The sequence below is a fragment of the Cryptomeria japonica genome, chromosome 11 (assembly GCF_030272615.1).
Source record: "Cryptomeria japonica chromosome 11, Sugi_1.0, whole genome shotgun sequence".
In the NCBI taxonomy this organism is placed as follows: Eukaryota; Viridiplantae; Streptophyta; class Pinopsida; order Cupressales; family Cupressaceae; genus Cryptomeria; species Cryptomeria japonica.
In genome coordinates, this window is record NC_081415.1 from 451,842,269 (window position 1) to 451,867,668 (window position 25,400).

The 25,400-nt window shown below is 37.3% G+C and overlaps 1 protein-coding gene and 1 non-coding gene across 4 annotated transcripts in view; both read left to right on the forward strand.

Annotated features, from left to right (window-relative positions):
- The window catches only part of LOC131041409 (uncharacterized), a 114,352-nt gene that overhangs the window by 79,660 nt on the left and 9,292 nt on the right, over nt 1–25,400 (forward strand). The gene's annotated exons all lie outside the window — the stretch shown is intronic.
- On the forward strand, nt 1,364–1,435 carry TRNAA-AGC (transfer RNA alanine (anticodon AGC)). The gene has a single exon. It is a non-coding gene; the product is annotated as a tRNA-Ala (tRNA).

A 25,400-nucleotide genomic window follows, 5' to 3' on the forward strand; every position in this document is an offset into this window, starting at 1 on the left:
TTCTTTAGGAGTCTCCCTCTGAATCTCAGGAGCATGATCCTCTTCCATATTGTTAGGATGATCTTGATCTTCTATCTCAAGAGAGCTTTTCGATTTCCTGAAAGCAATGTCTTCCTCAAAGATGACATCTCTGCTAAGTTCAATTAATCTTTGGCCAGGGATGTATATTCTATAGGCTTTAGATGTTTCAATATAGCCTACAAACATTCCTTTTCTGCCTGAGGGTTCTAATTTAGACCTCTTTTCTTTAGGTATATGTAAGTAGACCGAACAACCAAAGATTTTTAGATGACTTATATCAAGTTTGATGCCAATGAATGCTTCTTCAGGTGTTTTGTTATCTAGAAGTGAATGAGGGCATCTATTTTGGATGTAGACAGTTGTTCTAGAGGCTTCAGCCCAAAATGAAGTTTCTATGTTTTGATCATACATCATAGCTCTAGCAGCTTTTACTATGGTCCTATTCTTTCTTTCTACCACCCCATTTTGTTGGGGATTATAAGGTATAGTAAACTCCCTCCTAATCCCAGTACTTACACAAAACTCCTTAAAAATGTCTGAAGTATATTCCCCCCCATTGTCCGTCCTTAATGTTTTGATTTTCTTCTCTGACATGTTTTCTACAAGAGCTTTGAATTCCTTGAACCTCATAAGGATTTCTTCAGACTCTTTACATTTAAGAAAATATATCCAAGTTTTCCTAGAGATGTCATCTACAAATATTACATAGTACAAGAATCCTCCTATAGAGATTCCAGAGATGGGTCCACAGAAATCAAAATGAATTAGTTTTAATACATTTTTAGATTTGCTATCACTATTGTGGAAAGTTCCTTTTGTATTCTTTCCTAGGGAACAAACCTTGCATGTTCCTTCATGATTTTGATTTAGCTTAGGCAAACCAATCACCATTTTCTCTATGGAGGGTAGAGCACGAAAATGGAGATGCCCTAATCTTTTGTGCCAAATCTCGTTTGAATTTGAAGTCTCATGAATTAGGGCTTGAGTGGGAGTAGTGCATAGTTTGTAAAGGTATCCATGTCTAACTCCTATAGTATGAGCCTTCTTGATTGTGGAGTTCTTTGGCCATGCTAAAACTTTGCCTTCCATAAAGGTTATCCTATGTTGGTGTTAAGCCACACCCGGACCGACGATGGACTGGTCCAAGAGGGGCCAGTAGCTCAGTGGTAGAGCACTCCAGCAGCATATGGAAGGTCCTAGGTTCGAGTCCTAGCTGGTCCATGTCTCAACATGGTATCAGAGCCAGGTCTAGGCTAGGAGCCCCAAGCACACGAGAGGTGTGGCTTAAGGGGGGGTGTTGGTGTTAAGCCACACCCGGACCGATGATGGACTGGTCCAAGAGGGGCCAGTAGCTCAGTGGTAGAGCACTCCAGTAGCATATGGAAGGTCCTAGGTTCGAGTCCTAGCTGGTCCATGTCTCAACATCCTATACCCTTTGTCTTCAAGTGCAGAAATGGAGACTAGATTTCTTTTTATCCCTGGCATAAATAATACTACTGTGAGTTGAAGAGATATGCCTGATTTCGGATTTATGGTACAGGTTCCAATCCCTTTGACTGGGTAGTTAGAATCGTCCCCAATGGTTACTTCCTCATCAGAATTCTCCACCATAGTGTCTAGGTGTTCTCTGAATCCAGTGATATGACGCGAGGCTCCACTATCAATTACCCAGGTGTTGAGGCTGGTTGAGTCTTGGCTTGATAAGGCTGAATAGAAGACAAACTTCTCGGGTTCATTCTCCACGCTAGCCTTTTCAACTTCAACAATGGAGGCTTGTTATTTTGGCCTATCCGGACACTTCATGGCATAATGTCCATACTTATCACATCTGAAACGCTGCACTTGAGATATGTCCCTCCTCTTCTTGGAAGAGCCTTTTCTATAGGTGCCCCTATCCTTCTTCCTCTTGAAGTTCCTCTTCTTCCCTTTCTTGTGAGAGTGAGAGTTAAACACATGAATATCTTCATTGGTGGTATTTTGGTCAATCCCCTTGGTGATCAATCTAGATTCTGCTTGAATGCAATCTGTCTTCAATCGATCAAACTTGGGGAGCTTTGAACGTGCACTTATTCCTTGAATAAATGATTCCCATGATGTTGGGAGTCCATTTAGAGCCATCAATGTGAACTCCTTGTTGTCAATTAGATGAGCAATTGTGGAAAGTTGGTCCCTCAATTCAGTGATCCTCATAAAATATGATGTGACAGTTTCTCCCTTATTCATCTTCACATGATGGAGTTGTCTTTTCAACGTGAGAGCTCTGCTGGTATTGTTTATTTCATACATGTCTTCAAGTGATTTGAACATACAGTATGTTGTGTCATACTTTGAAATAACTGGAACTATATGGTCTCTAACGGCATCCACGATCACTTTCATGGCTTTTCCATTGTTCTTGTTCCATTGAATTTTCTCAACATCATCGTCTGGTTCAGGTATGTTTCCCTTTATAAATGAATCTAGTTCATTCTCCTTCAAGGTAAGCATGATCGTAAACTTCCATGATAGAAAGTGGGACGCTCCTTCAAGACGATCTTTGAATCTGACTCTGCTTGCCATTATGAAGAAAGGAATGTGATTTTTCCTAGGAGCAAAATGATAGTCTAGATAATCTACTATCTCAAATCTAATCGGATCTTCCTTGACCTTGCTCTGATACCATGTCAATGTAGATTAGATTTCTTAGTAGATAAAATAGAGGTATCTTTTAATTTTATTGTCTCACAAATGATGATCTCACTAACCTATGAATCTTGTAGGTTGCTGCAAGTATAAGGGAAGATAGTATGTCCACAAAGTATGTTGATTTCCCAAGTATTGATAATACTTCAAGTGCTGCTGATTATATCACAAATATCGCTATGTTGAGAATGAGATCGATCTTCCAAGGCTTGCGCTAATAGATTGCGGTACTACCTTCATCGATCTGTTTGTGAATTATATATATCTAAATGGGGAGGCACATCGATGGATAGACACGTGTGGAGACATGTCTCTCCACCGATATGTCTGTCCATTTAATATTGCAAATACCGATTCATAATCGGTGGCATTAACAAACTGTTTATTATTACAAACAAATACCGATTCATAATCGGTGGCGGCATTAACAAACCGTTTATTATCACAAAAAAATACCGATTCACAATTGATAGTTAACTATTCAGTTAACACAACCGAGTCACAATCGGTATGTTAAACTGAAGAATTAGTTAATCGATATATATTATTGATTAAGGTACATTATCAATTTATGGTAAATTGAAGAAGATAGTCGATACACTCTATCGACAGGGTATGGATCATGCATGATCACAGATTTACACTTGGAAGATGATGATCGATATATGATCAGCCATTAGATCATTTAATCAGATTTAATTTATTCATGAAAAAAATATGTATGTATATTAATATACATAATAATAATACACTCTGATTATTACTATGTATATTGGTTTATTTGCTCCAAAAATCAAAGGTTTATGAAAAAAATTAAAACTACCATATCTCACTCAAAAATGACGCTCTAAGGCTGATTTTTTTATTGTAGAACCGTGAGATGATCATTAACCTACAGTAAAAAAATCATGAAAAAATTCTCAATCGTTTGGAAGATATGATAAAATCTTTGAACAACCTGCAATCTTGTCTGGAACCTGATCTGCACAATGTTAGTCTTGAAATTTTTGAATAAAAACCAATTAAGATCAGAAAACCTTAGAATATGAATTTAAAAGAGAGGTTTAGTTGCAAGATCCAATACCTATACTTGCAGGCATACACAAAATTCCAAAGCAGAGCGCTGTTGATTCACGTTGGGTTCACCAAAATTTCGTATGCTTAAAATCATCACCGCTTAACTAGAAATAATAAGGAAATCATTAATCCCTATTCTAGCAAATAATTCGAACAACATCAATAGAATAACACAATCAAAGCAATAAGGATGTAAAATATCAATTAAGACTTCCTATCCCATGATTGCATATAGCTTCCATTGTTTCTTCTCTTCTTCATGGTATGATGACTCTCAAATATTGTGCTGACAACCTGCAATTGACACAAAGATTCGAAGTTCGTGATTCTTCTTGATTGTTTGTGATTGTTGAAAATGGAGATTGAATGCTCAATTTATAGATTTTTGGGTGAGATTAATTGAGAGGTGGAATTCAAGTGAGCTCACATGCCGATTGATAGTTAAATTGCTGATTTGGAGTTGGAACAGATGATTGAGAGGTGGAACTCAATTGATTGAATTGTTAATTGAATTGATTGAATAGATAAAAGAGTTAACTGATTGAGAAAAAACTATTTGGAAGATAGAAAAAGAATGATTGAAGGAGATTGATTGATGACAAAGAAAGCTTAATTTAGAAAAAGCTAATTGGAAGATAGAAAAAGAATGATTGGAGGGAATTAAAGAAATGATGTAATTAATCAATTGAAATAGATGGAATAGTTAACTGATTGAAAGCTTTTTGGAAAAAAACAAAGTGGAAGATAGAAATAGGAACTGATTTAATTAATTAATTTAGCATGTGCTTGCACTTTTACTTTGATTTTCAATTTAATCTTTGCATGATATTTAATTCAAATATTGAATTTATTTTAATTCAATTTGTTCTTTGAATATATTTAGAACTTGACTTTGATTTTTGAAATCATGCACATGTATTTGAAATTAGATGAATTTGGAAGAATATGAATTTGAATTTAGAGAATTAATGAAATTAGACAAATTAATGAAATTAGAAGAATTAATGAAATTAAATGAAATTAGAACTAATGAAATTAGAATTTGGGGATTTGGAACTAGAATTTGAAGAATTAATTAGTTAATTAAATAATTTAAAGAAACTAATTAATTATTTAGAAATTGAATTTAAATAAATAATAAATATTATTTAAATTAAAGGATTAAAATCACAATTAATTAAATAATAAATATTTAATTAATATCTAGAAAAGGGTTAATGATTAATTGATTAGAAATAGAATAATTAGTAAGATGATGAAGAAATATGAATTTAGAAGAATAAGATTAATTAAATAATTAAATAATTAATCAGTTAGAAGAATAATTAGTACATAATCAATGAGACATTTTTATGTGTCTACAATTTCTATCTACCTGATCATAAGCCTTTCTATGTCAAGCTTAACAAACATCCTTTCAATGCCAACCGCTCTGATCAAGTGGATCGCTTCATGAGCAATTATTATGCCTCCTACAATGGATCTATTAGGGTGAATCCACTATGTTCTTTAGAAATGGTCAAACTCACACCATGTTTAACCTTTTAGCCATAACCTTTGATATAGCTTTGTAAACTGTTTTTCACAAGGAGATTGGTTTGAGATCATCAAAGAATGTCACATTCTCTTTCTTAGGTATAAGAGCAATCATTGTATTGTTCATATTAAAATAATATCATATCTATTCTATAATGGTCATCTTAGTTGTCGACTTAGTTAGCTTTTTAATTCATTTACTGTTTTAAGTTCAACTATTGCTTCTTTTATTAGAATGATAGTTAGCTTTTTAGTTTTTAGCTTTTTTAAGCGTTTTAGCTTTTTAGCTTCATGTTGAAGCTTTAGTTGAACGGTTTGTTCTTTTTAGAACACCATCTTGTAATTCTCTTTATATATGTTGTATATTCATGAATAAAGCTTCCAATTATTTTTCATGGTAACAGAGTAGGAGCCGGTCATTTGGGTTTGACTCCCTCACGGGAGGGCTCAAGATTTTGGGAGTTTTTTTCAGATTCGAGGGTTTTTGAAATTCAAGGTTTTCTACCTGGAATTTATTTCCAGAAAGTTTTTCTGATTTTTTTTATTGGCTCGTCATTTTGTTTTCTTTGGAATTTTTGCAAGGTTTGATTTTCGTGGCCCGTTTTTGGCTGCGATTTTTTGGGTGGCAGTTTGTAAAGCGGTGCTTCTTAAAAAAAAAAATCGTGCCCTTTCGCGATTTTTTTTCGACCCTGTGCGACCTTGTTCGCGCAATGTTTTCTAAGCCAACTGTGTTTTTTGTCAGGATTTTTTTCTGAGTTTTTTCTACTCATGTGATGCGGGCTTTGTTGGTTACTTTCGCGACAACCATCCTTTGTGTGTTTTTCCAACACGATTTTTTGGGTTTCGCGACGTTTATATCGCGTTTTGTCTGCCTGCGTCCGACCCGCATATCTCTCACACGATCTTCTTTAGCCTGCACGCATTTGTCACACGATTTTTTTTCGTTTTATTCAGTTTTTAGACTCTCGCGTCAGCTTTGTTGGTTTTTTTTGGTGCGATTTTTTTTGCTCAGGAGCTGCAATTTTCAACGAGGGTTTGGTTTTATACAGTTGCATTTTGGTCACATTTTCTCTGTGACGGCTACGGATTTCCTTCTGCACGTCAAGTGTTTTTCTACTTTTTCCCGCCATTGATGTTGCTAGGGAGTCTTGTTCGGTTTGCATTTTGTTTTGTAGACATGTAGGTTTGTTCTTTTTGGGTTTTTCATAATTCTTTTTTCCTTAAAAAAATTAATTGGATGGTTTTTTAAAAATTTTCCTCAAAACTCAGAATTTTTTGTCTTTAAAAAAATTATTCTGCCTTTTGTTAATTTTTTCCACAAAAATTATCTTTTTGGGTTTTTTGATTTTTCTCCACAAAAAATCATGGGAGGGTTTTGCTTGATTTTTTCCTCAAAATTTAGGGTTTTTTCGTGCAACGTTTTAGGGTTTTCATGATTTTTTCCTCAAAAATTGTTCGCAGGGTTTATAATTTTTCCTTAAAAATTATCATCTGTAATTCGCAATGTTTGCGTTAGATTTTGGTTATTTGGGTTTTACCCTTTTTTTCCACAAAAAAGGATGATTTGTAAATCCATCTTTCAGGGTTTGATGATTTTTTTCCACAAAAATCGTGGTTTGTTGCAGTCAGTTTTGGGTCACACTTGGAGTTGCCGGGGTGAACATCTGCAACCGTGGTATCTTGTAGTGTGTTTTGGAGTTGTTGGAGTGAACAATGCTTAGTGCTCTTTTGCAAAAGTTTTTGCGTTTTTTTGACAAAATCGTGTTGTTGCTCTTTGGAGGGTTTGCTGAGTTTTCTTCAAAATCATGGTTTTAGGCTCAGTAATTCGCGTGTGAGGATTACATCAGGTTGGACAACTTTTGGTATTGTTGGTCATTAACAATTTCAGATCCTGGGAGGGTCTTCGTAGCAACGGAGTGTTGTTTGCATTGCATTTGTGATTAAAAGACCTGCAGTGTCTTTGGTAGGGTATTGAGTACGATGACCATTAGGGAGGGTATTAAAATAATAATATATCTATTCTATAATGGTCATCTTAGTTGTCGACTTAGTTAGCTTTTTAGTTCATTTAGTGTTTTAAGTTCAACTATTGCTTCTTTTCTTAGAACGCAAAGTTAGCTTTTTTAGCCTTTTTAAGCATTTTAGTTTTTTAGCTTCATGTTGAAGCTTTAGTTGAACAATTTGTTCTTTTTAGAACACCGTCTTGTAATTCTCTTTATATACATTGTATATTCGTGAATAAAGCATCCAATTTTTTTTCAGTTCATATCCTTCAACACAAAATTGTTAGCTCTTGATTCTTCCACAACACCCCAGAGTTCATCCTTGAAAATGTCCCAATTTTTTTGAAACAAACCCGCTGGAAAACCATCAAGACCAGTATCCTTTTCATCTTCCATTGGAAAAAGGGCAGATCAAACCTTCTCTAACTTGATTGGTTCTTGAAGCTGTTCATCCAATATCAAGCAAGGAATAATATCCAAAATGTCCTCATTTGGAGGTGGATTCCAACCATCCTCCATGGACAAGAGATTTTTGAAATATTTGATTGCCTCTTTGTTAATATCTTTTGCATTATCCAACCATGGGCTCTCAACTCTTCTAATGGCATGGATTTCTGTTTCTTGATCGCCTTGCTTTGACAGAGCTATGGTTTTTTTTTGTGTTAGGGTCACCCTCTTTTAGCCAACACTCTCTGGACTTCTGGCACCAAAAAATCTCTTCTTTGGCTGGAAATTTTGAATATTGTGAGTTTAGGGACTTTTCCTCGGCGAAATTAACTTCTTCCATACCCTTCTAAATGACCTTGTCATGCAACTTTTCCAATTTTTGTTCCAATTTAAAACTTTTTCGACAAAAAATTCTTTAAAATGCACTCTATTCCATTCCTTGAAACAAGACTTAATGCACTGAATGAAGGAAATGAAAGCATTCTTACCTTCTCTAGCAAGAGCATTTTGCCACCGTTGCACAATAAGGTCTCTGAGTCCTTCTGCTTGTAGCCACATCTTTTCAAACTTGAAGGGACATCTGATTGGAATTACATCATTTTGCAAAAGATGGGAGATCGGATAGTGGTTCGACCTCAAGAAAGGTAGGATATTGGCTTCAAAAACAAGTGGATGATCCTCCCAATTACTAGCCAGGAAGAAATGATCTAGCTTCTCAGCTATATTCAAAAAACCTTGTCTGTGATTAGTCCAAGTAAATGCTCCATTGTTATATTTGACTTCCAGTAGGCCATTACTTATGACAAAGTTCAGAAAATCCATTTGAGTTGTCCCACACCAACCCCTACCACCTTTTTTTTCCGTAGCTTCAAGGGTAGCATTGTAATCTCTATCGATAATCAACACCATATGTCCATATTCCTGAATGATACTTGAGAAGCGTTGCCAAACCTCCCTTTTTTGACCAATGCTCGTGGGACCATAGACATTTAAAAAATAAATCTCTCTAATGGTAGTGTTGGGGATAAGTTTGACAAACTGCCAATGTTTATCCTACAAAATCGATTGGGCCGTAACTGTAATTGGATTCCATAAAAAACCCAGGCCCCTTTCGCTTCAACAAAGAACCCTTTCCAAAACTTCAAACATATAAGAAATCTATCCGCCTCCTCATTCCTTAGTTTCATCTCTTGAAGCAAAACTATATCTAGCTATGTCTGATCAAAACATCGCTTGATTAGATGCCTCTTGTTAGAGGCATTGCAGCCCCTTGCATTCCATGGTATGGTTTTCATGGCTGCTTGGGAAGGGTAAAGCCCTTCCTAGATGTGAGTTTTCTTTGGCCTTTTGCACTCCTTGCAATTTTCAAATTCATTTTATTTGTCTTAGGTCCCCTAGATTTCTTCTCTCCAATTTTGGCTTTGTCAATATTAGATTTAGTTTGAATTACAGTTCTCTCTTCCAAATACCTTATGAATCCCCGAGTTCTAAAACATAATCATCATCTGAAAGAAGGATGTTGGAAATACCTCTAGATGCCATACCTAAAGTAGAGAGATCCGTCGCATCAAACCCATTTTGGAGAGTAGAGTCCTTAACTATTCTAGATTGGTTGATCGTTATCATCTGCCACCACCTCCATCCCAAAGCTATCCTTTGAATTTGTTAGATTCTCATTTGTCTGCTCTAAAGACTTCAACTCATCCCTCTCCAAAGTCTTAGAAGTTTGAGCTTCTATATCTAGTTGAATAGAGTTATAATAATCCTTTGCTTAAACTGCTGAAACTACATTCTCCTCGAGATTGTCTAAAATTACTCTCTCCCGTTCTAGACTAATTTTGGGTTTTGTCTCAGTCTCCTCTCTCATTGAGAAAATGCCAAAACATCTTGGTCATTTCCATCATTCAAAGGCTTGTCACCAAGGATCCCCACCTTCACAACACTATGGGGTTCCATTTGTACTTGGTTTTCCTTCAGGATATCTTCTAGCTCTTTCTCTTGCTCTTCATTAGGATGGGGTTCAATTTAATTTTCCACCACATGATCATTTGAAGGCCTCATATCCTTACCTAACAAAGATGTCTCTCCCAAATCTTTATTGATTTGAGCATCTATAGTTGGATTCTAATCGGCTTCTTTATTGAGATTTGCTAGTTTATTTATGAGGTGATCTTTCTCCAGTTCTTTCCCATTCTTATTTTTAACACAATCTTCAATAGAATGATCTAACTCTTTACAGGACTTGTAGTTTTCAACTATATCTTCCACCTCTACCTATTGCCACTAGATACCTTCACCCGCTCTTATTTAAATTGCTTCTGGAAGAGGAGGATGTGGTCTTCAATAAATACAAATCCTTGCATACATATTATAGTCCTTTTTTCCAGAGCCTCGCTTGCCTTTATAAATCATCCAATCTTGTTACCAATGATTTTTAGGGTTTCCAACTCCCAATATTCCTGTGGTAGTTTATAGAGGCAAATCCACACCGGATTCTCATCAATGGATGTCTTATAGGATCAAAGTTAGGAGCCCAGTCTTTGATAAAGAAGCCCATTCCCCCCCATTAGAAATGGGCAATTGTTTAAAATACATTGCTTTTCCCTAGCACTTTCACAAATAACCAAATAAAATCCAAACGGAAGGGTTTTTGAAACAAAATTCTTCCCCCATTGTTCATCACACCATTTACAAACTCAATCTCCAGCCCACTTCATAAATTTTTTTCTCTCAAAGCATTTCAACAGCATCTTGCCATTCTTCATTATCTATCTAAAGAGAAACTACTCTACCTTGAGCGGTTTCGACACTCGCTTGATCCTCTATTTTCACACCAGCCTAATCTTTTAGTTTCCACTCTTTGCCTTCCAATTTGTTAAAACCTCCTCCTAATCTAGAGAAATTTTTCGAAAACCTCCACCGATTTTGAGAGCACTGAGCGCGCTTAGATTTATCTCGCCGTTTTACCAGGAGGGGTGTATGCCTTCCATTTGTTTGATCTTCCCAAGCCCGCCCTGGAGGGCGCCAAACAGGGTTGTGTTATCTTTGATTCGGTCGCCTGCCAAGAAATTGAGCCGTTCGGCAATGCTTGAAACCCTGAAACACTATCTTCCTTCCCCGGGACACCATTAGTTTCTAAATCATTTGTACTTTTAATAGCAACAATTGTTAGAATATAATTCTAGGCTCAAGTCTTCACATGAGATAATACCGACAATAAATTTGGAGAGTTTCCAGTAGCATAATAGTACGACTACCTACAAAAATAGCATATAGAAAATCTCCATCTCAAGCACCCAATCAATAGAAGGGGAACACACTACAAATCTTAGATGGTTTTCAAAAACCATGATCCAATCCCATAACCCAAAAATGGCATCAAACCAAGGGCACAAATTCCCCATGATGAGTCAACATGCTATTTTTAATAGATGCTCTCATCTTGTGATAGTTCGTCATAACTTTGTCAAAACCAACCCACCAACTTGTGCGCTTCATTTTGGTTCCATTATCTCCATGCAAAGATGCTTTGTGACACATCATAACATGTGTCATAAGTTGGTCAACATGTCAAGTCAACAATGTAACTCCTCTCGTACATGCCCTTGTATGCATCATAGATGCTCGTACATTTCTTACACACTCTTTCATTGTCATAGAGGCTCTCACTATATTAAGGCATACACATTGCATAATAACCAAGTCATAGAAGGACACCCTTTTCCACGAGGGCTTATTAATAATTAATAAATGAATAATAAATAGATCTGTAGGATTACAAGGTGTATGACACATCTATCTTAACATTCTTCCATTTGTCGTATGGCTTGCAAGAGCAAAAGGGAACACCAACACTATCAACTATCTGCTAGGGGCCACAAGACTCATAGATTCACTCCACCACTTTGACTTCTCCATGCTCATAGGTTTTGTCAATGCATCCACAACATTCACTAGAGTGCCAATCTTTTCAACCATCACCTTCCAATTCTCCACCATGTAATGAACAAAATGATATTGTACATTGATGTGCTTTGTTCATTTGTGAAAAGTTTGGTTTTCCATTTATGTGGTGGTAGATAGATTTTCTAAAATGGCACATTTAATTTTATGCAAGTTTTATTGTGAGTTAGATTTTTATTATACTTAAGGAAAAATAAGAAAAAAATAAAAAAAGGGGCATTACAAATTGTATCAGAGCTGTATCTTGCTAGCTTGTGAGTCTTCCTTCATATGCAATTTAGTGACAGAGCCAACAGATATTATCAAAGAGAACTAAGAAAAACTCAAAATTTTAAGGACAAAGTGACTGAAAAACTTTTAGATTCCGAGACAGCAGAAGTAAAAATGGTTAGGGAGAATGACAACTATGATTTTGCAAATACAATAGATAAAAAATTTGACCTTATGATAGATATGATGAGGCAATGTTACATAAGATGAATAATGCAAAAAATTCCAATATTTAAGATAGTGGGGAAGCTTCTAAGCTTAACGATAATGAGCATAAAAGTCTTAACATAAAGAATCAAGATTGGGTCTGTGGATAGATCCCTTCATCCCACTTTCATTCAAAGGTGAGAAGAAGATTCCATTGAAGAAACACATAATTCAATGCAAGATGATATCACTGCTTGTTATGTAGGATATAGAAATCTCCCAAGAGAAATTCAAGAAGAATTGTCTCTCACGAATTATATAAATATGAAGAGAGGAAGAAATGGACCAAGAATGAAGCCTAGATCCCAACCAAGACAAAATGAACATCAACAAGCTTTGGTCAAGTTTACATTATCCAGGTTTGACGGATCTAATAGGTGTACTGTTCGTGCATGTGTGCAGAAATTAGATACATACATATCAATGAAACCAATGATTGAGGACTGTGCCATCAAATTTGTGACATTACACTTGGAAGGATCAGCTCATGAATGGTGGTACCATGGGTTGGTTACCCAAGGTCATAGACTAATAGACACATATGAATCCTACAAAAGGTTAATTTAAGATAGAAAGGATCCGGAAGTCCATTTTAGAGAATTGACACAATTAAAACAAAAGAAGATAGTGGAGAAAAATGTAAAAGAATTCTAAAGATCATTGGTAATGGTATCCGATGTTTTGGGAAGAAGTTTAACTGTCCTTTTTATCAAAGGACCAATTGAACCTCTTAGAGGTTTAATTAAGGTATTTGACCCATTAACCCTTCAAGAGGCCATTAAAAGAGCTTTGAATCAGAAATTTCCATAGCTAATAAAATAAGAGCCTGCAATGCTAGTGACAATAAGATTGATGAGTGGCCAATGTTTGATATTGGTCCACCCATCCATGATTATGGAACATCCATCCCTCACCCATGTTTGTCTCATATTTTCCATCAAAACGCTCATCTTGGAGTTCTCTCTATCAAGAAGGGTGGTGGCTTAGTCTCTCCAAATGGAACAAATGAGGGACCAGATCCTATGACGTCTTTGAACATTTTTTTAAAATATGATGAACGTGAGACATGTAATAGTATAGCATGAGCATAAAGAAACTTAGCACCAGAGGCTTCAGCCTTATCTCATGCTTGTATAATCAGCAGCATTAGTTTCTCTCTTAGTCTTCTTTGTCTTTTCTCTAGTATAAGTGGCACCCTCTCCCTCTTGAGAAGCATCTTCCGTTGACACACTAGGCTGCAAATTTTCCATTGAAGTTCCTTTACTTAGTGCTTCCCCCTCCATATGCAATTTAGTTGCCTCAATTTTCTCAGTTTGAGTTATTTTTTTTTGCAACCTTTCGCCCCTTGACCAGTTATCCACAAAAGATGGCGATAGACTCTAGTATAGCTGCCCCTATATTGTTTGTGGCACAAATGCCACTCCCATACTCTACTACCCCCTGATTTTTTTTTTCCTTACCTTCTTAGTTACTGGTCCTGGTTCAGATTCAGATTCGGGTTCAAGATTCAGGTATGTGGGTTCGTTCAAATTTTTTTGGGGTGGGTTCAGGTTTGCTTTGAGTTCGTCCGTACAAAAACATATAAAAATAAAAAATAAGAAATATATACATATATGCAGCAGCAAATAAGTTCATAATACACCACTATCAACTATGGTAATAGTAAAGTAACATAGCAAAATACACCATCATATATATTAATGTTTTAGTCCAAATAACATAGCAAAATGCCAAAATACACCACCATATCAATGTTTCAATTCAAAAATAATAATGTCAACATTAACAATCAGCCATCACTGATCAAATATCATCAAAAGTCATCGAACATATCATCATCCTCTTGCTGTAGCAAATTCACAAATGCACAAATGAGATATCTTTCACCTTTTTGGCCTTTTTAGTGGTGTATTTTTAGGGTTGGAGGGTCGAGTTGATCAAAATGGACCAAAAAAGAACTTTAAAAAAAAAAAAAATGTCTTAAATCTGTCAAATTCTTCTCGGGTTCTGCCGCTGAGGTCAAAATTCGCTGCAAATTCTTCCAAATTCTCCCCGGGTCCTTCACAACAAACCCATAGGCAAACTGCAGGACCCTGGGTGTATTTGGCCCGGACCGCATCCGGACTAGCATTTGGGCCACAACAGACCAAGACCTTGGGCTACCAGGGAAGAATTTGGCAACTTAGCTTATCTTTGTCAACTCGTGTAGCAAAATTGTAATAGAGGTTTTTGGGGGTTGAATCAGCCTTTTGCATAGGTTTTGAGGATTTGGGAAGGACATTCAAATGGGTTTGAGGTTGAACTTGCTGCCCCTGCTACATTCACACTCCCTAAAGACCCCCCAGTGGCTGCCCTACTTCTAGGTCTAGTTCTTTGAGTTATTGTGATGTCCCCCTTTTGGAGGACACTAAATCTTGCCCAATATACTTGTAGAATTATTGCAGGTTATGTATTTTCAGTCTGCTGTGGTAATTTGGACAGATTCAATTGGATGTTGTTTCCCTCTTTAAATGCACAGGTCTGCTATTTATATTAATCTGATTTGCTGCCTATACTCAGATATATATGTGTGAATGAGAATCCTTTCTATTCCATCAGGTTGATTCTCTAGTTATTTATTTAATGTTTCCTCTCCTTTTCCTTCGATGCCTGCTTTATTATTGTTTGCAGATTTGTATTGATGTTCTGATCTCTTTGATAAATGTTCATATCATTCTTCCAGATTTTCTTATTATTTTGGTTTAGATCTGCTCCTAAATCTGTTTTTATCGCTTCAGATATTCTGTTTTATTCCATGGATCCTTCCTTCTCAAATGAAAACTTCTCCACTTTATATCCTCCAATGTGAGGGAGAGTCACACCTCTTCTTAAAGGTCACAAACTTTCACAATTACCACCCTTCGAACGGGTCACAACCTTTCATCAGTGCTGCCCCTTTGAAAGAATCACTTCCTTAATTCCTTTGATCCCTTCTTTCTTCCTTTTTTCCATTTTTTTTCAATTGAAGTTCTCCTCTCCCTTTTATATCTTATGTTTTGAGGGACTCACAACTTTTCATTTCATGCTTTTTGACCATTCATTAAACTTAACTAAATTTTAATTATATTAATTTTATTTTTATTCTTTTATATTTTAATTTATTATTATTATCTATTACTAAATCTTATTTCAATAACGGGACATAACAGTCCGCCCTTCCCAAAATTGCTTGTCCTCAAGCAATGTAGGTTTCTAAGAACTGAATAAATGAACCCTTGGAGATTGGTATTTCTTCTTTAATTTGGTTGACTCAACCCTTGCACCATACTATGGATATATTTGTATTAAAGCATGGGTGATCTTAACATATATTAAGATGGGGATTAGAAGCATGACACACATCTATGACCTCAAGTGCAACTTATATCTTTCTAGTTATTCACATATCTAATACATATCAAGTATGAATCAAACATGAAGCATACACATTAAAACACGAAGTACACACATGAATATACGCAAACACGGAGCATACACATGAATATATGCAATCATGGAGTATACAAGCAAATACACATGTTGTTAGATCCTTCCTTTTTTTCTTGAGCCAAAAAGTGGGCCTAACCCCATCTTTCCTCTTGAGCTAGAAAGTGGGCCTAACCCTGATCTTTCTGGTCCTATTCCAATTTGAGCCAGAAAGTGGGCCTAACCCCAATCCTTCTGCACCTAATCCATTTCGAGTGAGATGGTGGGCCTAACCCCAATCCTTCTGCTCCTAATCCATGTCGAGTCAGAAAGTGGGCCTATCCCCAATCCTTCTACTCCTAATCCATTTCATGTCAGAAAGTGGGCCTAACCCCAATCTTTTTGCTCTTGTATGCTCATTGATGTGTCGTAAACTTTCTCCAATATGCTTCAAACATTTGCTTAATATGTCACATAAATCTTGAGGATGTAAGGGTGCCATAATTACTAGATTGGCTCCTCCACAAAGCTCCATTTATTAATTGTCCCTTCTTCTCTTGCTTGGATGCTTTTAAGATCTTTCCCATCGTGCGTTGTTTTCTTACTTGGATTTCCTTTTGTTTCACCATCGACTATTGCCTTTATATTATGTATTTGGCTTTCTTTCTTCCTCTTTCAATAGCCCCTAAAGCTTGATGACTTAATTGCATTAACTAATTTCCCTCAGGCTGGCAGGAACATGCTTTGATACCACTTGTAATGTCCCCCTTTCGGAGGACACTAAATCTTGCCCAATATACTTGTAGAATTATTGCAAGTTATGTATTTTCAGTCTGCTGTGGTAATTTGGACAGATTGAATTCGATTTTGTTTCCCTCTTTAAATGCACAGGTCTGCCATTTATATGAATCTGATCTGCTGCCTATATTAAGATATATATGTGTGTGAATGAGAATCCTTTCTATTCCATCAGGTCTGATTCTCTAGTTATTTATTTAATGTTTCCTCTCCTTTTCCTTCGATGCCTGCTTTATTATTGTTTGCAGATTTGTATTCATGTTCTGATCTCTTTGATAAATGTTCATATCATTCTTCCAGATTTTCTTATAATTTCTGCTCCTAGATCTGTTTTTAACGCTTCAGATATTTTGTTCTATTCCATGGATCCTTCCTTGTCAAATGAAAACTTCTCCACTTTATATCCTCCAGTGTGAGGGAGAGTCACACCTCTTCTTAAAGGTCACAAACTTTCACAATTACCACCCTTCGAAAGGGTCAAAACCTTTCATCAGTGCTGCCCCTTTGAAAGAATCACTTCCTTAATTCCTTTGCTCCGTTCTTTCTTCCTTTTTTCCTTTTTTTAATCAATTGAAGTTCTCTTCTCTCCCTTTTATATCTCATGTTTGAGGGAGTCGCAACTTTTCATTTCATGCCTTTTAACCATTCATTAAACTTAACTAAATTTTAATTATAATAATTTTTATTTTTATTCTTTTATATTTTAATATATTATTATTATTTATTTATAAATCCTATTTCAACAAGGGTACATTACAGTTATTTCTTCCATTTCAACTTCATCATTCTCACTATCAGTACTCCCACTACTACTCCTAGTGCTGCTCATGATTTTATTTGCATAAGAATGTCAAAGAGAGCTGCAAGTTCAAAAAAAAACCCACAATGCCCTCCCTCTGTGTTGGAAAACTTGAAATAAAAGAAAACAAATACAAAATGAAAAATTACCTCTATTGAAGTAGATTTGATGTGCTAATCTCCCCTGTCAACTACTGTTCATTCCTTGACCAGCTCCTCCTCCTTCTCTTGCTGCTCTTCTCCAACTTTGCAAATGTTAAAATGAATTGTCTTTTTCTCCTTTTTGGTTGTTTTAAGCTTAGATCAGGTTTTCTATTTTTTTTATTGTTGTTTAGTGGTCTTGGTGGGTCCGTCCAGGTCTTCAAAAGAATAAAAAACTTTGCTTTTTTTTTTTGGTTTTGGTGTTTAAAACCATTGTTTGACTCTAGGGGACTACTAGATGTTCCTGGGACAGTTGGGGGATGCCTAGTGGATGTTTGGCCATCCCCTACAGCCCAACATTGTGAAAGATGCCAACTAGGGATTGGCACAAATCTGATTGGTTTGTCTCAAATGAATCTTTGACCAGCGATATAATTTTTTGGTTTTGATGAGGTTCTTTTGGTTTTAATGCGTTTTTGAGGTTCTTCAATGATAGAATGAATAATGCAATTTTGGAAATCAATACAAGAACAACTTACAACTACTGAAATTAAATTTCAGAATGTCTGATTTATTAACAGCAACTAACAAATGCCAAGAATAAATGAATTTCAACACTAACATGCCAAATTGGCCTACTAGGGGTCCGACGCCTTGCCTGGAGGGCTTCTTTATTGACTTTATTGAATGGAAATGCTGCTACAGGAGCTTCTAACGTGCACCAACTGCTCCAACATGTTTTATTCCTCTAAACAATAATTTTCAAAAACAACTGAAGGGATGAATAGTTGATCTGGAGCTTATTCTGAAATCTTGCCAGGAGAGATCACCAAAATTGCTTCCTTTTCCCCTCTAATTTGTTGATATCATTCAAATATGCTGGGGTTTCACCAAATAGACCACCAAAATGCCTTAGTTACCTCCTAACAATGATTTCGAAAGCAATAGCTGCTCCAAAACCCTCCTTATTTATTTATTTGCAACCCTAGGCTCCCAAGGATGGTGCGGCTAGCCTAGGAATAGTACGACTGGCTGTAGAAACCATTTATTTTGCTGGAAATGATGGTAAACCACCCAGATCTGAGAATTAAGCTTTATTGATGCTGATCAATCATCAAAACCTCTGAATTTGGCCCTCTAAGACCCAATTTGAGGCTTTCCTTGAATGCTGAAATGCTAGAAATGGTTGGGGTATTGTCCAACCAACCCTGGATTGAAGGTTTTCGTCCTCAATCAGAAATCCACAAGCTGTACCTGCTATGGCAGACTGCTGCAGAGAAGAAAGAATGAATGATTTCCAAAAAACATAACCCCAAACTTGCATGTACAAGCTTCTTAAGCCTCCAATCCCTAATTCGACCCCTAGAAGCATCAATATAAGATTCCAATGTAATCTTTTCTCCCTCCATAAGTTCGATGGGTACGAGGGTCAGCTCATCATTAAAATTTGGCCACCTTTTAAATTACTTTTCACCTAGGAAGATGTGCCAAGGGGTGAATTATAAAGTTTTATTAAAACATCTTTTAAATTAACGTTTTCTTTTTTTAGAAAAAGTGAGTTTTAATAGCAACTAGAGAAGTGGGGACATTATAGTCCTCCCATCCCGGGATTGCTTGTCCTCAAGCAACCGAAGAGCTGGATGTTGTAAAATAGCTTCACCTTCCCAAGTGGCATCCTCTATGGGCAAATCCTTTCATCTAACCAAGTATTCCTTGATCACTTTGTTCAGTAAAGTCCTCTCACGCTTATCTAGGATCTCAGTTGGTACCATAACCAACTTCCCCTCCTCATTCAAGGGTGGTAACAATGATGAAGTCACTGTGCCTTGTCCAATTGCCTTCTTAAGGCAAGATACATGGAAGACGTTATGAATCTTGCTCTTTGGCGGTAGCTCAATCTCATATGCCACTTCTCCAACTCTCCTCAACACACGGTATGGTCCATAAAATCGGGGCTTGAGCTTCTTTGCCCCACTCATCTTCAAAGAACTTTCCCAGTAAGGTTGGAGGTGCAGGAACACCATATCTCCAATCTCAAATGACCTCTCAATCCTATGGCGATCAACATATAGCTTCTGCTGATTCTAGGCTCGCTGAATGTTCTCCTTAAGTGCCTTAAGAATGTCTTGGCTCTCCTGAAGCCAACCCTGTGCCAATGGTGCTCTACTATCTTCGAGTGCCAAATCCATAAATGTCATAGCATCATAACCATATAGAGCCCGGAAAGGTGACATATCAATAGACATGTGATGTGTCGTGTTGTAGCAGAACTCTCCTAAATACAACCAACGAATCCAAGAACGCTGCTGTCCTGACACATAGTTGCGTAGATACCCCTCAATCCATTTATTCACAAACTCAGTCTGACCATCAGTTTGAGGGTGGTAGTTGGTGCTTGGAGTCAACTCTGTGCCAGTGAGTCTAAACAATTCCTGCCAAAAAGAACTCATGAACCTGCTGTCACGGTCACTAACAATGGACTTTGGAAGACCATGAAGCCAAAATACCTCGAAAAATACATCAACAACCTGTGAAGCTGTATAATCTGCTGCTATGTGAAAGAAATGAGCTTATTTAGTGAACCTGTCCACTACCATGTATATGCAATCTTTCCCTTGCACCTTGGGAAGTCCAGTGATGAAATCCATCGAAATACCTGTCCATTTTTGCTTTGGAATGGGTAAAGGTTGCAGTAGACCAGCAGGGTATGTATTTTCAGTTTTGTTTTGTTGGCAAGTAATACATTCCCTTACATGCTGTAAAACATCATCTTTGAGGCCCTTCCAGGTGAACCTCTCTCTAATCTGCCTGTAGGTCTTGCCATACCCCTGGCGTCTTGCTACAGGAGTGTCATGGTAAGCATGTAAAATCTGATTTTTAAGTTTAGATTCCGGAACCAAATATATTCTTCCCTTATAGTAAATCACATCATCCACAACCGTGTATCTATCATCCTGAATGATTCCGTCCATAATTTCACAAGCATGCTTATTTTTGGAATATTCTACCAAAAGTTGAGATTTCCAATCAGCTGAAATCTCACTCTGAACAAAGCACAACAATAGATGGTTTCCTAGATAATGTATCAACAACAACATTCTTTTTCCCCTTGACATATTCAATGTCGAAATCATATGCTTGGATCTTACTGACCCATTTTTGTTGCTTCTCATTGAGATCCTTTTGTTCTAAAAAGTACTTTAGGCTGTTATGATCAGTTTTAACAATAAATTTCCTTCCAACCAAGTACTGTATGAATTTTGTGAGTGCATGCATGATAGCCAACATTTCTTTATCATATGTAGAGTATAATTTCTCATTGTCTTTCAATTTCCTACTCTCGTATACAATAGGATGATGATTTTGCATGAGTACGACACCCACACCCTCTCCTGAAGCATCGCATTCAAGCACAAAAGGCTGGGTGAAATCAGGAAGTGCCAACACAGGACAAGTGCTCATCACCTGCTTAAGCCTATCAAACACCCCCTATGCCTCCCGAGTCCATCTAAAAGCCCCTTTCCTGGTGAGATCCATCAAAGGTTCTGCAAGCTGAGAATAACCTCTAACAAACCTCCTGTAATAAGCACATAGCCCAAGAAAACCATGCAACTCTGAAATGTTCCTGGGAGGTGGCCAGTCAAGATTGGCCTGGATCTTTTCTTGATGAACTTTAACTCCATCCACACCTATCACATGATCCAGGTATAAAATCTCTGTGAGCCCAAATTCACATTTGGACATTTTAGCATACAAGGACTATGATTCCATAATGCTCAACACCTCATCTAAGTGCCTCAAATGTTCCTCCCATGATCTGTTGTAAATCATGATATCATCAAAGAATTGTAAATCAAATTTACGCAAATGCTTATTGAATATGTGGTTCATGCATGACTGAAATGTAGCTGGGGCATTAGTGAGACCAAAAGGCATCACTAAGAAATCATAGTGATCGTAATGGCACGTGAAAGTTGTTTTGTGAATGTCTGACTCTTGCACCTTAATCTGATGATACCCCGATCGAAGTTCAATCTTCGAAAAATAAACTGTGCGATGAAGCTCATCCAATAGCTCATCAATGCGTGGAATGGGATACTGATTCTTAATGGTTTTCTTGTTGAGTGCATGGTAGTCAATACACATGCGTAGGGTCCCATCCTTCTTCACCATTACTACTGAAGAAACAAAGGGACTAGAACTCGGTCTAATGAATCCCATGTCCAGAAGTTCTCTGATGGTCTTCTCCATCTCGTCTCTGTAGGCCTTAGGATGGCGGTATGGAGTGGTCATGACCGACTTTGCTCCCTCTTCTAGCTCTATCACATGCTCAAAGCCTCTATCAGGCGGTACACCAAGTGGTATATCACCAAACACCACCCCATGCTTATCTAAAATCTGCTAAATATCTATATGATAAGTTTTGCCATCCTGAGATGAAGGTGCCTTAGATGAGATAAAGCACTGTGTAGCCCAAAGGATGTCTCGGTGGCTGATAATAGTCTCCATCCTGCAAGAAGAAACCTCCTTGGGGCCTCCATCTGACAATGCCCTCAATATTCTCTTCTTACCATCAGCTAGAAACTCCAACTGCATCCTGGGGTGATCTATGATATATCTGCCAATTCCTTGTAACCACTGCATACCAATAACTGCATCATAATCCTCTAATGGCAGAACATAAAAATCATCTGTCAATGTGTAGTCTCCCATTTGGATACTGAGCTGAGGAGTCCTCCTAGTACATCCCAACACTGCACCATTTGCAACCTTCACTCCAAATCCTGAAAATTCCTTTGACTGCAACCCACATTTTTCTACTAGGTGCTGATATCAATAAATTCATGGGTTGCTCTAGCATCTACCAAACACACTACATGCTGCCCTTGAATAGTCCCCTTCAGTCTGAAGGCGTGGAACTTAGGATAGCTAGAAAGTGTGGCCATAGTGACATTGGCCATAGGCTAAGCATCCATAGAATCTAGCTCAATTTGTGGTGGCTCATTATGTACCTCCTCATCATCAATGTCCCGTATGTGTTCATCCTCCACGTCTGAGCTCACCTCAATGAGATGGGCTTTGCCTTTGGCAAGGCATTTGTGACCCGGTTCTGAAGGCTCCTTGCAAGTAAAACACAACTTCTTTCTTCTCAATTCATTCCTAGATTCCTGATCAATCTTAGGAGAAGATGTGTTTCCCTTCTGCGGAGTAAATGTCTTTTAGAAGGGTTTGGAGTTCCTGGGAAAGTTTTTGTTTTGCTGAAATGTGGAGGGTGGAGGTGAGGTATCCAAGTCTAATGTAATCTGTATAGCTTCCTGTAGATTCTTTGGCTTCAAAGCCTTGACTAAACCACAGAGTCTCTCATGTAGACCCTCAATGAAAAGCATTACTACCCTCCTATCGGGTATCTCAGGCACCATCACTGCTACACGTTGAAACTCATTAATGTAAGACTCCACATGTCCTGTCTGCTTCAGTAGAGCTAAGTCCCTGTAATATAGTTCCACATCCTTCCTGTCAAACTTGGCAATCAGTCTTTCTGTGAACTCTGCGTATGGATGAGTAAGGGCATGATTCCAAGTGACTAATCCATGGTGCCACCAATCCTATGCAACACCCTCCAAATGCAGGACAACAAACTGAATGGCTTCATCTTCAGCCATAGGTTTCAAGGATAAGTATATGTCCAACTTATGGACCCATGCTCGTGCACTAATGGAGCCACTGCCATCAAATGTGGATAAAGTAAGCTTATCTGTAGCTTTCTTCAAATCATTATTCTACTGCTGTCTGGGCCATCGGTCATTTTGTCCCCTCATAGAATCTCTGCGCTGCATACAATATTGATGCAAAGGTGTTATCTTGTCATTCAAACCTCATAACAAGAGTGAGTCGCCTTGCAAAATTTTTAGTTGAGTCTTTGTCTTGTTAAAAATTCATTGGTTCAGTCCCTAATCCTCTTGTAAATTATTTCTAAATCCTTAGCATTAAGTTTCAATAGTTGTTTGAACCTCATGAACCCCTTGAACCATGTTGAATAGAGTTCATAGTGTTCATTTAGGTACCGCAGGTTCTAAGTTGTGTATAAGACATTTTCGGGCTAACATTCATATCAAGTGTTTTGCAGCAACTCTATTTCACGATCGCGGATGATGTTTCATATACTCTTTCTCTAGACTGTGAACCATTTGAACCTAGTTCAAACAGTTCAGGGATGTTCAAACAGTTTAGAGAAGTTCAAACAGTTTAGTGATGTTCAATTTGTTCGATGAAGTTCAAGGTTCAAGCTCTGCAGGTTTGATTTTATGACAATCATATAGACCCGCACACAGTAGCTCATATCTTTTTACTCAGACATTATTTCTAAAATCGCTCCGGTCAGAATGGAGGAAACTAGGTTTCAGCCAACATAATCAAAATTGAGGAAGATCCAACGGTGGAAACAAAAGTTATGGCCCCCGTACCGAGACAGACTTTGACTGTCACAAATATTTTCAGCCCGCCCAGCATATTGAATATTTTCATTTTGGTTTAAAATATTCAAGTGCCACCTATCCAAATATTATTATAAACTTTAGAGAATTATATTTTTAATGTTTATAAGTATTTTATGTTATAAAAAAAGAGTAATGGGGAAAGTGAAAAGCGTAAGTGAAAAGGTTTTTCAAGATTCGGTTATAAAACCGAATAATGATCTCATGTAGCTATTTATGGCAAAATGATTGAAAGAGCAAGGGTTATTCTTCTTTTTCTTTTCTTCCAGCAGCCTGTGGGTTAGGGAGATTAGATTTTTATTTGTAAGGGAGGAGTTGAAGCTTTTCTAAGCAATGCTTTGTACAGAAAATATCAATCTTTGAGTTGATTTCCAGACATGAATAAAAATGTAGATGATATCTTCAATCTTTGTGTTGTTGATATTCTTCTCATGACTGTAGCTGGTCTTTGAGCCTTTGTAGTTATTTGTTAATGTCTTTTCTGTTATAATCAATTGTGTATGTGGATTTATTACAAGTCTGTGTGCTTGAAAGTAAGCCATATTGGAGCAACGACTTTCTCTCTTGGTTTTTAGTCTAAATGCTATCCATAAGTGCAGAAAATTAAACTTTGATTTAATGGTCTTCATTTATATCTGTTTTGTAAGTCTTTGGCATTCATTTTCATGGCTATGGATGAATGTTATTTTCCTTTATTGCTTTCTGGTTAAAAGCATCTTAGCAATTTAATTCATTGTAAATCTTCTAAGAGGGAGCTGTACCTCTCATTTCAGAGGAAGATTATCACTTCAATGATAATCTATCTAACTGTTAGTACTTTTTGTCCTTCATTCTGGGTATTTTGAGTTTATTTGTATAGTTATCTTCGAAGGACAAATCTGTTCACTAACAAAAGGGAAAGCATCTCTGACATGTGCCGGAAGTCGAGCCCACTCATCGCTGGCAGCCATAACTGAATCTTGAAAAGTCACTCCATTTTGTGGATCAGCCAATGGTGGTTCATCTCTAGGAGTGAACCGAGGAAGCATAGGTCTATCGATTGTCCTATTATGTGTCATGTCTCTCCGTGGTGAAATAGATGCACTTCCCAAGGAAGATGGAGCCCTACTGCTGCCACGACTCTCTACAACTGAAACTAATCTGCTATGACTTCTGCGCCTAACCCTGTGATTTCCCAAATCCATCCTATCCAGTGTGTCTTGTAACCTGTTAATAGCCTAGACAATTCTCGGCTGTGCATCAACCAAGCTCCTCATAATCTCATCAGGATCCGAGCGCTCCTGTCTTCCCTCATCCCTGTTATTCTCTTGATCAGCCTTATTATTCTCTGCTGGTTGTTCAGTAACAAAGTTCAAATCCACCTGAGGTCTTCTGTGTGTGTAAAATCTACAAGTGCCAAATCTGCCCTGATGCATAGAATCACTCCGGTGACCCCCAAGCTGGTAGGATCATTGCTCTGATACCATTGAAAGATGCCAACTAGGGATTGGCACAAATTTGATTGGTTTGTCTCAACTGA